We start from the raw sequence: 16,570 nt of genomic DNA, 5'->3' as shown, positions 1-16,570 counted from the left end.
GTATTTTGCATTCATAGGAAACCATTTTTCTTTCTGTACCTATACTTCTGAATTTATAGGAACGAGACCAAAATTAAGCCATCATCTGACAAAGGACTTTATCAAATACAGTCTTGGACACAAGAATGGGAAGAGATAATCACAGATGATTCCTCTGAGAGAAAACATAAAATAGTTAAGGAGAAATTAGCACATCATTTACATACTCACATGGAAACCTAAATGGTCCAGTTCAAAATGTTTCTTGTGCAGGACAGGCGGAGAAACATAGAGAAAAATGTCCTATCAGGCAATAATACTTACTTCATGCTCCCTGTACATGAAACAAAAACTGACTTAATCAGCAAATGAATGTTTTATCATAAGAGTACACTGTTTTCTTAAAAATATCATAATTTCAATACACAAAAGGAAGCAAACATATGTAGAGAATGCCACCAAAAAGAACAAAATGAATTAAAACATGGAAGAAATTGTGGGGAAGCACGGGACTTGGTTCGAAAGTCTGTAAGGAGGATTCTCCAAAAGGTCGGGGGCCTCTAGGGGGAGCTTACCGAAGGCATCGGCCCCTGCCTTGACTTTTCCAAACATGTCCGAGCCCCCAGGTGTTTTACTGGAATGTCTATGTTTAGTCTTCAAAACCGACCTTGTATAAGTATGTGCTTTCTCAAGGATACTTACCCTGCTTATTGTAATTAGAGCAGTGGTTCTCAACCTTCCTAGTGCCGTGACCCTTTAATTCAGTTCCTCATGTTGTGGTGACCCCCAACCATAAAATTATTTTCATTGCTACTTCATAACTGTAATTTTTCTACTGTTATGAATCATAATGTAAATATCTGGTATGCAGGATGTCTTAGGCAACCCCTGTGAAAGGGTCGTTTGACCCCCAAAGGGGTCGCGGCCCACAGGTTGAGAACCGCTGATCTAGAGGTTAATTTTAGTTCAAGCAATTATTACAATAAAAAGCCTAAGGAGGCAGGCAAACAGGGCTATTTTGGTGCCTCCTGCCAACCAGCCCCTTAGCCTCTCTTTCACAGAAACATGTGTCAGAGTAATCTATTCATCCATGGCTCAGGGTCTGCTGGTCAGTCTCAACAAGAAATATGAAAGAACAGGAGCCTAAGTATATTTAGCACACCTTCAATATCTATTAATTATATAGATCATCCCAAAATCAGTGTTAATTGCAAAGGGAATATTCATGATCATTTTGCTAAATAAACAAATATTTGACTAAACTTACAACTAATCATCATCATGAAAGATATGTCATAATCTACTATCATTAAAACTCACCACATACAAACTTATGAGTTTTTATGGCAAACCTTAGGTTCTTCATTAGAACCAGCATCATTATATACTTGAAAAATATTTGTATGTATGTGCAATTTACATGCCTGTTGATAAAAGACAGGTGCAAGGCCTGGGAAATGAAAAAGGACCTAATATCAGGGTAGAATTCTACCACTAAAACCACCATGATTGCCTTGGCCAATTTCAATAAGAAAACTACTCAAAATTATAATATGCTCAAGCTTTGAAATCCAAGAATAAGAAGACATGGTTTAAAATTTAAAAAAAAAAAAAAAAAAGTCAATATTAATTTCTTCCAAGAGCCAGAAACCATAAATTATGAAACTTCCTCCTGAGGAATAAAGCGACCGTCTCCAGCTCACACCAACACTGGAACCTTTAGACTTAACTCAAACCATTCTCTCTAAAATATGGCTCTAGCCCTGGCTGGTTTGGCTCAGAGGATAGTGCATCAGCCTGCGGACTGAAGGGTCCCAGGTTTGATTCCGGTCAAGGGCACATGCCTGGGTTGCGGGCTTGATCCACATTGGGGGACGTGCAGGAGGCAGCCAATCAATGATTCTCTCTCATCACTGATGTTTCTATCTCTCTTTCCCTCTCCCTTCCTCTCTGAAATCAATAAAGATATATGGCAAAGAATGAAACCCATAAACCCCCACCCCCACTGCCGAAAAAAAATAGAGTAAAATAAAATATGGCTCTAGTGCTTTCTACACACACACACACACACACACACACACACACACACACACCTAGCTTTCAGAAGGGACAGGTTAAAAAGATGACAGTGAGGACAGAAGAGACAAGAGAAGGAAAGAGAGGGCTCTGACCTTTAAATGTAGAGCCACCAAAAGGCCAGGGGCTATTTTGCTAGAAAGTAAAAACATCACCTTCCTCCCTGGCATCAGAGTAGTGACAGTAAATGCTTGCTGACATTCAGCAAAACGACCAGGGCTGCCTGAGAGTGGCCCTCACAAAATAACTAGGTAAACAGCAGAGCTTCAAGGAAAAACACCTTGCAGGTCTTACACACTGCAAAGGCAGCTCTCCAAACTGAAGCCATACAACTAACAAGCAACATCTTGCAGATTCATGAGGCTCTCCAGTGGTTCTCAACCTTTCTAATGTCGCGACCCTTTAATACAGTTAGTTCCTCATGTTGTGGTGACCCCCAACCATAAAATTATTTTCGTTGCTACTTCATAACTGTAATTTTGTTACTGTTATGAATAGTAATGTAAATATCTGTGTTTTCAGATGGTCTTAGGCGACCACTGCTGAAGAGTGGTTAGGGGGTGATCCGATGGTCTTAGGCGACCACTGCTGTAGAGTGGTTAGGGGGTGATCCGATGGTCTTAGGCGACCACTGCTGTAGAGCCTAAGACCATCGGAAAACACAGATATTTACATTACGATTCATAACAGTAGCAAAATTATAGTTATGAAATAGCAACGAAAATAATCTTATGGTTGGGGGTCACCACAACATGAGGAACTAACTGTATTAAAGGGTCCTGGCCCTGACCGGTTTGGCTCAGTGGATAGAGCGTCGGTCTGCAGACTCAAGGGTCCCAGGTTCGATTCCGGTGGAGGGCATGTGCCTTGGTTGTGGGCACGTCCCCAGTGGGGGGTGTGCAGGAGGCAGCTGATCGATGTTTCTCTCTCGTTGATGTTTCTGACTCTCTGTCCCTCTCCCTTCCTCTCTGTGAAAGAATCAATAAAATATATTTAAAAAAAAAAAAAAAAAAGGGTCCTGGCATTAGAAAGGTTGAGAACCACTGCTCTAGACCAGGGGTGGGCAAACTTTTTGACTCGAGGGCCACAATGGGTTCTTAAACTGGACCGGAGGGCCGGAACAAAAGCATGGATGGAGTGTTTGTGTGAACTAATATAAATTCAAAGTAAAGGAGCGGAGGGGAGAGCAAGAGAACCCTCCGCTCTTTCGGCTCTGCGGGCCGGATAGAACAGCCGAACGGGCTGGATCCAGACCGCGGGCCGTAGTTTGCCCACAGCTGCTCTAGACCAACTTACAATTCAGCTCCACCCCTAGAATCAAGCTGACTATCATTCTTTCAGATCTATCTTCTTCCTTTCTCTTTTCCCAAAGAGGAAAGTGAAACTGTTGTATCGATATGAGGTTGGCTCCTGCAACATTTGGATTTGACTGAAGGGATTTAAACAACAAAAAGAGACAAATCCCTGAAGGAAGAATACAACCCTGCCCAGTGAGTGTCTCTGAATGGCCGACCTCAAGAGAGATACAAACAGCAAGACTGCCAGAATCCAATCGGTAAAACACAAGTCAAATGTGATTTCTCTCTCCTTTGAATCCCCACAGCACTGGGTTGTATCCCTCCTGGCATGTAGCATATGCTGCCTTGTTTAACATGTGCTTGAGTTATTCACACTACCAGACTGAATTTCTGATGGTGGGGGCTTCATCTTCCACATCTTTGTAGCCCAGCCCTCCACACTCCCAACACAATACAACATTCAAGTAAAAGCTAAGTAACCACCTGAAGAACTAACTATATTGCCAGAAAATGACTCGACACAAAAAACATTCCTATGACCCACTTTCATACAAAAAAAAAAAAAAAAATACATGATGCTTGCAACACTCCCCCAGCTACCCCCAATACCTTCTACTCTTTTAAGTATGACAGACAGGAAGAAGTTAACATGAATTTCTCTTTACTGGTTTGTTTGTTGTTGTTATTATCCTATATAATAAACAGGTGATATGCAAATTGACCATCACTCCAACACACAAGATGGCCGGCCCCATGTGGACACAAGATGGCTGGCAGGGGAGGGCAGTTGTAAGGGACCAGGCCTGCAGGGGAGGTCAGTTAGGGGTGACCGGGCTGGCAGAGGAGGGCAGTTGGGGGGGACCAGGCCTGCAGTGGAGGGCAGTTGGGGACAACCAGGCCTGCAGGGGAGGGCAGTTAGGGGCGACCAGGCCGGCAGGGGAGGACAGTTAGGGTTGACTGGGCTGGCAGGGGAGGGCAGTTAGGAGCAACCAGGTCTGCAGGGGAGGGCATATGGGAGTGACCAGGCCTGCAGGGAGGGCAGTTGGGGGGAACAGGCCTGCAGGGAGAGCAGTTGGGGGCAACCAGGTCAGCAGGGGAGGGCAGTTAGGGGCGACCAGGCTGGCAAGGGAGGGCAGTTAGGGGTGACTGGGCTGGCAGGGGAGGGCAGATGGGGGTGACCAGGCCTGCAGGGGAGGGTAGTTAGGGGCAATCGGTCTGGCAAGAGAGCAGTTAGGCATCTATCAGGCTGGCAGGGGAGTGGTTAGGGGGTGATCAGGCTGGCAGGCAGAAGCGGTTAGGGGCAATCAGGCAGGCAGGCAGGCAGGCAGGCGAGCAGTTGGGAGCCAGCAGTCCTGGATTGTGAGAGGGGTCCCAGATTGGAGAGGGTGCAGGCTGGGCTGAGGGACACACACCCCCCACCCCATGAACGAATTTCATGCACTGGGCCTCTAGTTAAAAAAAAAAAAAACTGCAGGATAAACAAAGATGAGTAGGAATAGGGTTCATTGGACCTGGAATAATTACTCTCCTAAGAAGGCCTCCAGAGAAATTTCTTGCCTCTTCAGATTATAAAATGCTGAGTTATTACCCCTAGTGACCCTTAGGGAGTGTGACACTTCCAAAAGCTCAAAGCTACAGAAAATGACATTAATTCCATCCTTTGGTGACACCACAATGGAGAAAGGAAAATACCCTTTAATTTTATGCAATTTAAACATCAGCTAAAGACACATCTTAGTTGTTCATGTTGTCCTCTGGTCTCATTGGTCTGCCTTGGATCAGTCCAGTTCACACACTAATCCTGCTTCAAAGGCTACCCAGCCCATCAAGTAGATTTCTACACCAAAGATTAGAAAGAATATCCTTCTGAAGTCTTTACAGGACTTATGCTCCAGATAAAGAAAAGCCAGGTGGTGAATCTTACTGCTCAGCTTACCCAGAAAGGCAATCCGGGAACCTGTTCAACCTCGTAGGTGTAAGAGGCAAGTTGGGAACAAGACAGCAGGGCCTAGCAATTTCAGGGTATTCGATTTAGCAATAAGGAATCCCTTAACTGACTCTAGTGAAACACTGTGGAGACTATTAAAAGATCTGAGCCCCAAAGAACACTAAATAAGAACAGTGCTATATTGAAAGCAAAGTTCAAAAGTGGAGGATCTACTGTGTTCCACTCTAACAAGAGGACCTTTTAAAGTCACCTGCAGAAGAGAAACAATTAGGTCTCACTCTCTCAAGGCCATGGCAGATACTCAGTTGAAGGCACTGTTAGAGTGAGGAACAGAGACTAGGGCAGGGGTGGGCAAACTTTTTGACTCGAGGGCCACAATGGGTTCTTAAACTGGACCGGAGGGCCGGAACAAAAGCATGGATGGAGTGTTTGTGTGAACTAATATAAATTCAAAGTAAAGGAGCGGAGGGGAGAGCAAGAGAACCGGATAGAACAGCCAGATCCGGCCCGCGGGCCGTAGTTTGCCCACGGCTGGACTAGGGGCTAGTCAAGAAGCAGCCCACCAAGCAATACTTGAACACAGTGGTTTGCAATCCTGTCTGAGAATTAGAATCACCTGTGGTACAACACTGCCTGAGCTCCACTGCCCCAGACTTTGAGTAATTATCGTGGTTGAGACCTGGCATTGGTTTTATTTTGTTTGTTTTTAATGTAATGCTCTAACATTAAACGGTGTTAAAAACAAAGAACAAGCAAACAAAAAATAGGTAAAGGACAAAAGGAAAAGAGCATTTCAAGGAGCCATCTTGTAAAAGAAGAAGCAAAAAAATAAAATGTCGCCGAAACCGGTTTGGTTCAATGGTAGAGCGTCAGCCTACGGACTGAAGGGTCCCAGGTTCGATTCCGGTCAAGGGCATGTACCTTGGTTGCGGGCATGTCCCCAGTAGGGGGTGTGCAGGAGGCAGCTGATCGATGTTTCTCTCTCATCGATGTTTCTAACTCTCTATCCCTCTCCCTTCCTCTCTGTAAAAAATCAATAAAATATATTTTAAAAAAATAAAATAAAATGTCATTCAATATTTAAGAGTCATGTTAATTTTTATTCTTGAGAAAGTTAATTACATGGAGGACAAGACAAGTCTGGGATGAAACACTGACCTAAGTATCTGTATAAATTACAGGCAATGCTAAGAGAGAATGAAAGTTTCTGCACATAAGCTTCCCAAAGCAGGCCACATTACAGCTTTTAAGGCAACCAAAGGCCCAAATCATATGATAGAAAACTCAGACACTATTACTATTAATTACTTTAACACCAACTCTAAAGTGGGGGCAAGGAAGTATACACACACCACCAAGCAATTCTCCAACATCAGCTGGGTGTCCTACAATTTAAGTCAATTCTGACACTTTCTACCTGAAGAAAGCTTCAGATATCACAGTTTATCCAAGACTGCCCACTCCATTCAGACGCCAATTGAAAGCCCAGGTTGTCACCTCTGTGGCGGGGGCCAAGGCAGAGGCGGTTAGGGGCGACCATGCCGGCAGGGGAGGGCAGTTAGGGATGATCAGGCAGGCAGGCAGGTGAGTGGTTAGGAGCCAGTAGTCCTGGATTGTGAGAGGGATGATTGGGCCTAAACCGGCAGTTGGACATCCTCCGAGGAGTCCCAGATTGGAGAGGATGCAGGCCAAACTGAGGGGACACCCCCCCCCCCGATGCACGAATTTCATGCACCAGGCCTCTAGTTTATTATAAAAGGATGTAACACAGGAACAGACAGATGGAAGAGATACCTAGGACAAGATAAGAGGAAAGGGCTTCCATGCCCTCTCCAAGTATATCATTCTACCCCAAATTCCACCTGTTCACCAACCCAGAAGACCTCCAAACCCAGTCCTTTGAGGTTTTTATGGAGGCTTCATTACATAGGCCTGATTGATTGAAACATTGGCCACTGGTGATTGGTTCAACCTTCTGTCCTTCTTTCCCCTCTTCTCCTCTCCTCCCCTCTCCCTCACCCCCAAATTGCCAATTCTCAAATCACCAGTTTGGTTCTCCTGGCAAACAGCCCCAATCTCAGGCGCTTTCTAAAAGTGGCCTCCTTAACATAATAAAAGACAATTTTGTCCCCTCATCAAGTAGGAAAGTCCAAGGGTTTTAGGATTTAGGAGCTCTGTGCCAGAAACAGGGATGAAGACCAAATATATATTTCTTATTATAAATCACAGCACCACCACTAGGATAATGATTTTATCTCCCCACTACCACCTCCAGAAGAGACAAAAAATGTAATAATGCCTTGGAAGGGAAAAGTGTTCTAGAGGGGCAATATTTAAACTCACTTAAGAAATGAGTGGCTATGACATCCTTATTATGGAATAACTAAAATTCCCCCAAAGTGTAAAAGAACATGATTACTTCAAACAATTCTTAAAGCAAGCTTACCAAGACTTATATCTACAATATTTTATTTGTATTAGACACCATCACTTTTAATCATAAGATCCCATCCAGTTTCAATTCCACCAGATCTCCACTTCTACCATAGCCACCCAGGTGATTCTCAACCCTAGTTTCACCTAGAAGCATCTGAGGAGCTTTGAGAGAGGGAAGGAAAAAAGGGAAAGCTTTGTGGGACCCACACTTATAAATTCGGATTCAGCAGACCTGGGGCACACAGAATTTTTAAGAGATCCCTAGGTGATTCAGATGTGCAGCCAAGGGTTGAGACCCTCTGCATAAAAGCATCAACACCTAACATTTTCACTCCGCATTGTTCTGCTGATTGAGCCATGTTGCTACACAGTCAGACCCGAAGCAAACAATAATCGGTGCTATTCTGTGACACACAGATGAGTTACTGTGACTCTTCAGGGGCTGTAATTTAGTGGAGTTGAGGCACTGATGAGTTCATGGCTTTGTTTCTCATTAATCTTTTATCATGTTCCAACTTGTGTGTGCTTTTTCATTCCATGGTTCCAAATCAGCACATAAAAAATAAATGTTTGAAAAATACCCAACCACCTTTCTTTTTTTTGTTAGACTTTCACATTCAAAGATGCTTGATGAATAAAAGATACCCCCAACACAGCACACACCACACACACACACAGGCATTATCCATTACAAATGCAGCCAGTTACTCTTAGAGCAGTAAAGATATAACCTGTTTTGCCCTGAACCTTAAAAACACCCAAGATCTGTCCTTGCAGGCAATGAGAATTTACAGAAGATTTTCTGAGCACAGACTAACCAAGGAGGGATCTGCCAGCTCCATGTGTGTTTTATGCTGGCAAATAAGAAGGGACTGGGGGGGCATGTGCATTGTGTAAAGTGTGTCTCCCTACTCAGCGGCTCTCCTCTAGCCAATCTTTTCCCACTGTGATTTTAGGACTGGGACCCCAAGACCTGTTATCTATTTCCAGACAACATCTCAAACACCATTCTCATTAGCAATTGCCTAATTCCCAGACAGGTGCTTAAAAATTTCTGGATCACCTTTGCCAGCAAATTAACCATGGCTGAAACCCGCAGACCTAAGCCAAGAAAGGCTCCCAGATCAAGAGGTCCAGTCCAATTTGACATGTGGCATTTTCACTTCTACATCTCTTCCAGGGTTGTTCTTGGAACATGTCTGAGGGTCAGGATTCTCAGTCCTACCCACTGATCTGCTACATATCCTAAACTGAGTTATACTGTCTCTTGTTGGGGGCATTTTAAGTGTATTTATTACCACCCACCAGGGGGCGGGGGGGAACAGCTAGAGGCTTCATGAAAGCCAGGAAGCCAAAAAGCAGTCTCTTGAGGATGCAGGCTGAGGGAGGACAGATGATTATACTGAAGAAATCATGGCAGTGTCTGGGCCTGAGTACCCAGCACTAGGGAGAAGCAAGTTATTAAAAAAGACAATAAAACAAATAAATCAGCCTTCTGGGTTCACATAAATATTTTGCTAATCAGTTAAATGATGGTAAAAGGAATATAGAAAGGAATATAGAAAGAGTGCCTACCTTTTAATGGAATTTAGGTAAAATATTACACTTTCCAAAAGTTACTCAAGTGTGGCAGGGAGTCTATGAGCTAAAATTATTTTTCAAGTGGCCAATATACTAATTTCTTCTTCAGAACCACAGGGAAGGTCCCATACAAATAATACCATATCACAGAACGATCACCAGCCCTGAACCCATTCTTCCCTTCCTGAAATTTCAGGATCATTTCAGCACAAACCCACCGCTCTAGGTTTCATCAGAATCAAACCAGAGGGAGCCAATGTCACTCCAAGCTATACACCTGTACACAAATTAAAGTATCTCCACTTACCATTCCTGTGCATCAGACACACTAACCCTGGAAGTGTCCTTGATAGGAACAGGAAGAACATTTACCAAAAGGCAACAGGAAGTCGGGGGGAAGGGGGGGCCAAGACCACCTCTGGAGTCATACAGGTCACCTCCTACAGACCGGCAGAGACTGGTGACTCAGCTCATACCCCTCATCCTCCCCTGGTCTCCTGAGTTCCCTGGACCATGATTATCTGAAGAGATGATCATCTCTGAAGGGTGGAGGAAAAAAAAAAAGTAAATAGATCTATTTGGGACCCTCTCACCTCTGGCTGATGGAATTCTCCCAGATAAGCAGCTGAACCTTAAAGAAACAGAATTCAGTGTGGCCAGAGTTGAACTGCCAGCGGCTGAGAAAATGCACTGGGAGTAGGCAATGTGCCTGCCACTCCAGGGGGAAAGGGACAGGGGGTGGAGGAGGATGAGACTGCCAACATTAAGTATTGACCCTTAGAGAAAAGACACATGAAGAATGCAAAACTGTCCATGTGAACAATTTTGAGGATCTGTGAATGTCTTCTAATTGTACCATGCAGATGTTATCCACAGAAAGTTGCAGTAACTTCTGGGTTGGTATATAATAATATGCTCTATGCTTCCAAGACAAAATACCAGAGTTTTTAGCCAGTATAGCATGCAACAGTTCGACATGAAGACAGTACACTGTACCTGCATTTGTCAATGGCTAGCTGCCTTTTGCTTGAATGTGTATTTGAGAGGCTGACTATAAGTTAAAGGACCTTCAATGATTTGAGCCTTAACTCCCTGTAAATACCACACCACTTCTTGAGATCAACCAAGACTATGTTGCCAGTGCTCGGATAACACATACAGAGGGACAGACAGCTGTGGAGAACTTGCATTGGTCGCATTTCTTGCCAACCTCCTCAAGATGGGGGCATAGTATATTCCTTCAAATTAGCAATAATGATTCTAACATTATTGGTCACCAATACTATTGTACTTTAAGTAAATATAACTGCTTTATATATACTAACTTGGAGGAATTGTTTTTATCACAATAGGATGCAATGTAATTGTGCCAATACAAGTGCATGGCACTGTGGAAGTCACTGACAGAGCAACACATGGGACGAAACAAATAAATACTGCAGGCTGCACTCACAAGGCTGCCACCAGAGCCTTTGTGTTCCCATTAAAGTGTCTCACCATGTCCCAGTCAGGGCAACAGAAAAGAGCAGTGGTCCCCGGGAGGGAGAAGATTTACCATCTACCCTGCCCTTTATTTCAGAAGCAGCTAGTTCAGCTGCTGGGGGGAGGGAGCCATCCTGGCAACAAAACACAAAGGGCCTGGATCACAGCCTGCTTCTAAATAACACAAACAGATAAGGAATTAGGTGATTAAATAGAGTACTGCCAGGGGGTCTAAATATCAGCCCCTCGGGGAACTTGGATCTGTGGTAAGAACTTCTTGCACTGTACTTCAGCACTGCCCAAGAACTATCTCAGATCTGAATGGAGCTTTTCATACTTACTACTTCAAAGATAATTTTCTCTTTTGAAAATGAAGGTCTAATAATAAAAAATTGGAAATAATGTATATATACAAAACTCACTAGAAACTTACTAAATAAATTATGGTATGTCTACATTCTTAATAATTGCACAACTGTTAAAAATCATATTCTATAAAATTATTTAAAGCCAAGGGCAATCCTCAGTTATAAAACATGAACACAGAGAGGCAGGTGAAGACCATGCGATATTAACAGTGGTGACGTTGCCTCTTTTCTTTAAATTTTCCAAAATTTATAAAAGGAATGTTTTATTAATTATGAAAGTGTTTAGGGTAGAGAATGTATGTGAAGATGAAACCATAAGTCTAAGACATATACCTAATGGGGTCAATGTATGAAAATAATTAATGAAAATTAAAGTGATAATGAAGTGCGTCGAAGCAGATGCTCACAGGGCTTAGAGACTGTGCAAATATGACTAGTATTGAGATTCTTTATTAAAAATAGAGAATTTAATATATCTGAACCTAAATATAATAATGTATACTAACTATACTTAAATAAAAATTTAAAAGGAAGTGGGGAGACTACTGTATATTCAAAGAATTGGCCTGACTGTTCTAAACAGTGAGGTTATTGGCAGGAAAACTTGATACAGGAGACAAGACTATTAGGAGAAACAGTTCACCTACTTTTCTGATGTCAAGCCACCATTAGAAACATAAATTAAATTCCCTCTTAATATAAATTACTAGAGGCCTGGTGCACGAAATTTGTGCAGGGGGGGGGGGGTAGGTATCGGGCCTAAACCAGCAGTTGGACATCCCTCTTGCAATACGGGACCACTGGCTCCTAACTGCTCGTCTGCCTGATCACCCCTAACCACTCTACCTACCTGCCTGATCGCCCCTAACCCCTCTGCCTGCCTGATCACCCCTAACCACTCACTTGCCTGCCTGATCACCCCTAACTGCTCGCCTGTCTGCCTGATTGCCTCGCCCCTAACCACTCTGCCTGCCTGCCTGATCACCCCTAACTGCCTCTGCCTCGGCCCCCCACTACGGCAACTTCTCTGGAAGGTCATTCAGCTGTCCGGTCTAATTAGCATATTACATTTTTATTATTATAGATGGTGCCTCCAAAATGGCTGCAGGAAATATCTTAATTTGCAAAAATACACTGAAAAAAGAAAGCTGTGTTACTACAACAAAGACAACCAGCTGCAGCTTCTGGTAGATGGCAGAAATTCTGAAAAACAGGAGCTTGAAGAAGTCCACCCAACTATGTGTAAGGGGGACAGTCAACAGCCTGCTCAGCTCAGATGACAATCCATGTGGCACATTTGGAGACAAGTAAAACAATCTCAGTTTTGACCCTGGTTCCTCCATTTAGCAGAAAAGGAGCCTTGAGCAAGTTACCCAATCTTCCCACGCCTCCATTTCCTCATCTATCTAACAGGGAGGGGGATGGAGAGGGCATATGTCCAGTACCTCACACTCTACCTGAGCCACACAGGAATCCAGGGCCAGGAGCCTCCCTTGGTGTCCAGCAACCTCCTTTACTACGAATCTGTAAATAATGCGCCAACTTCCTCCACAAGAAAGAGATTGCCCCTCAGAACATTCTGGTCTGTTTGGCAGTTGGACTCACCTCGTAAGATTAATAAATCCACAAACGGATTTTCAGATCCCATCTTTATTAGTGTATTTGCATAAATCAGTTAACCAGCCTATAAATTTAAGCTCAGAGCTGAGCCCTAAAAAGTAGCTCAGCTGAGCTGACCTTCTATAAGGCCTTAAAAATGGACAAGCTTTCCTCATCATCAGTCTTTATACAGAGCTTTCACCCAACATTAAACCTACACAATGTTCTTTTGTGGGCCTGCCACAACTCAGAAGTCCCTTTAGCATTTTTGCTGTGCTATATCCTGAACTGTGACCAGGCTCCTGGCTCCTCTGTATATGCCATAAGCTCCTATATTTTTTCCCAACCATTCAAGGCTTGCTTGCACAAGCCGAAGGCAAGCAGATTCTTTATCCTGCACCCTTTTCTCTGCCTTATCAAGTTCAGTTAATATAATGGCACATGAGGTGTGAACCTAGATCTAACAAGGCACTACTTCATAAACCTTTTCACTTTTTATTACAAAGTGAAATTCACCCTGAAACTGTTCTCAGGCCCAACCTAAACTAAACTAAGCATAAATAGTATGTTATAAACCCCCCCAAAATTCCACTGTTCCCCTAGAGACCCTATTCTCTAAAGCAGATAAATTTCCTCTCCTTTCTCCTTTTACTGGAATTCTAGGGAGATGTTCTAAGCTAAGAAGGAATATCTCTGCTTAGCAGTTGGTTCAAAGAGCTGGGGAGAGAAAAAAAGCTCATACAGGAAACAGAAAGCTCATATGGAAACAGCAGAGATATTCCTGTGTCTAAGTCTGGCTCAAGAAAGAAAAGTGGTTCCTGGCCAACAGGACTCAGTGGTTAAACGTCGACCCATGAACCAGGAGGTCACGGTTCGATCCCCGGTCAGGGCACATGCCTGGGATTCTCTCTCATCATTGATGTTTCTATCTCTCTGTCCTTTTCCCTTCCTCTCTATAATCAATAAAAATATATTTATATTAAAAATAAAGAAAAGTGGTGTTGTCAAAGACCAAAATCATGGACCACCAGCCTTAGCAAAGCCCCACTTCTCCAATGCTAGAAGCAAAATTCTAGAACAGTGGTTCTCAAGCTGCAGTGCAAAAGAATCACCTTGAAATTGTGAAAAATGAACAGTCCAGGCTCTAAGCAGAGATTCTATCACAAGTAACTTTTAAACTGCACTGTAAAAAAACCTGACCTGGCTTCTTCTCTAGGGGAAAAACTCACCTGGTTTTCATGGTGATAGCCAACAGGGCATATACCTTTATATCTGAGCATGGGCTTAGAGGGAATTAGGGAAACCATGAAGAGAAGGACAGACCCCTAAATATATATTGTTCACTCAAAAGATATGGCATCAACAGAGATCCACTTGATCTCTGCCCTCAGAGCAATCCTGTGCAAACCAGAAGGCTGGAGCTCATTTGTAGCAAATGAGAAGTGATAATGTTGACAGCCATATTTGCAGTGAATCTAACAGTCCTTGCAGAACTTCCCATCAGGGAAAATTATAAAATTGTACGTATGAACAGCATTTTACTAGCACAGAAAGGGACAGAGGTAGAAGGGAGATGTACCAAAGTCAAATAGCATTCAGAAATACCAAAGGGTCCCTGCTCCCAAGCTTCTGAACTCCGTCACTTCAGTATCACCATGGTGCTATCAGATACACAAGGATGAGGATGGCAAAGTCAAAAACTGCTTCCTTAGATTTTATGTCCTCAAGTGTCCCGCTATGCTAAGGGCTTTACAACCCTGCATTAGCCATGGCAGGGGGCTTCAACTGGGCAGAAAAGACAGAGTCAATGTGGACTTAAGGTAAAGGGAAAAAAAGGAAAATATGCCTATCTTCTTACTGTTCACATCCTCTTATTCATCCTGACCACCACCAAAGACAATAATAATGAGGACCATAGTAGGAAGGGGGACAAGAGAGGGAAAGGGGCAAAGATGGTAATGAAAGAGGGAACAACAAAGAAACTGGGAAAAGTATCTTGAAGTTGCAACTGTCCCACAGGCACCACAGAAGTGAATCTTACAGCCTCTAAAAAACTGGAGTTTTGAAACCTTCTACAACTAATTACAAACACCATGGTTAAAATCTGACATCACAAATGACAAAGATTCTCTGCTCAACTCAGGTTCCTCTGAACTCACTTTTTAACTAGGTCCTGAGTTTTGGTTACCAACTTCATCCCTGCATTATCCAGTTGAGCAAGAATCCTGCTAAGTCAGTTTAGTCAGAATCCCCCACCTCCAGTTCCTCATCATCCTTGATATCTTACTGGTTCCTCATCCTCTACCATCTCTAATCCCACCCTGCTCATTGATTATAAATTCCCACTTTTTCTTCATTGTATTTGGAGTTGAATCCAATCTCTCTTCCCCACTAAAAAAAAAAAAAAAAAACCATTGCCAGTGGTCCCTACACCTATCACAAGGGTCCTAAACCAAGTCTACCTTATTCTACTTTAACAAGTGTCATGAATAACTTTTTATTTAACACAAACAAGGCAGAAGGAGGAAAACCCTGCCCTCAACCCCCACAAGCAAATTGCACAGGCTCAAGCACCTGATTAAAGACAAAGATCTACTGGAATCAGAGATATGCCCTCTTTAAATCAGCTATAGATTTAGAGATTTTACCAATTAAAATATCAATTTATGAGAATTCTGGGAGTAGAAGGATACTGACCAGGCTTAAATTGTGCAAACGAGTTTTCTAGAACATGAAATTGCATTTAAAAAGCAGTTTAAGTGTGGATATCCAAGAAAACTAGAATAATCAAGTTTGGTTGTTGACAATGTTGTAAGTAGTGAATTCAGGTCAAATGATGCCACGCCTTCTGGATGAACCCAAAGCAAGACACCTAAAAGGCAACAGTAAACTTCAACAATGCTAAACATTTTATTTGTGCACTCATATATCATCTAACACATAGCGCAGGAAATTTAAGAGCAACACTCAAGATGAAGGGGACATAAGGGACAGCCACAGGTTCTGTTGCAAGGTCTGCAGTAACAAGTAAGGGAATGACCAAATTGTGTGGGCCAGGAGTGACCTCATCATTTCAATGAACACCACAGGAGGGAGGGTAGTAGGAGGGAATGGGAGAAACCACAGTGGGTGTGGGAGAGTAACTGAAAGAAACCCAAATGAAAACTAAAGTCACAGGAGCAGAAATCTATACTCTTACCACTCAGATACTTCCAGAAATATTCCCAAGTCAAAACACAAAAGCAAACCAAGAACAGATACCAACTTGTATTAAAACTTCTGAGAACCCCAACGTGGGGAAGATAATGAGCTTGGGGGGAAGGAACAGAGTCAGGCAACAAGTGTCCAAAGCTGCCAGCTCTGGGGTGGCACAAGAGCAAGGAGAGACCATGTTCTCACTTGAGCACATTTGATTATATACCTAGACAGACAGACAAGACAAAGATATTAAACACTCACAGCTTCTGCCCTTGGAATTCATTTCTTGCTGGGTGGTGATGGTGAGAGACGAAAGGCTGTAGGATTTTATAACACTGAATTTTTAGTTTGTCATGTTCCATCAACTACCTCAGGTACCCTGGAACTAATCTGTATCTTTCAGGATGGAGATCTATCTCTACTAGGGCCCAATGACTATTCTCTCTACTTTATGGATATATAATAATACCAACTGGCCCAAATGCTGTTACAAACTGAAGCGGCTTAATGGCTTTTCAGTTGAAAAGCGTACATTGCCCTGAACTCTGATATTACTGCGCCCAAACATCTCCAGAATAACTATAACTTGTTATGCAAACAGGAAT

At 43.1% G+C, this 16,570-nt stretch overlaps 1 protein-coding gene across 1 annotated transcript in view; it reads right to left on the bottom strand.

The window, feature by feature from the left end:
• SND1 (staphylococcal nuclease and tudor domain containing 1) overlaps positions 1 to 16,570 on the bottom strand; it is a 495,060-nt gene that overhangs the window by 392,739 nt on the left and 85,751 nt on the right. The window lies entirely within an intron of this gene.

This window comes from Plecotus auritus, assembly GCF_963455305.1.
Source record: "Plecotus auritus genome assembly, chromosome: 4".
Classification (NCBI taxonomy): Eukaryota; Metazoa; Chordata; class Mammalia; order Chiroptera; family Vespertilionidae; genus Plecotus; species Plecotus auritus.
Note: the sequence above shows the minus strand (reverse complement) of the source record. Positions and strands in the feature narration are given on the sequence as shown.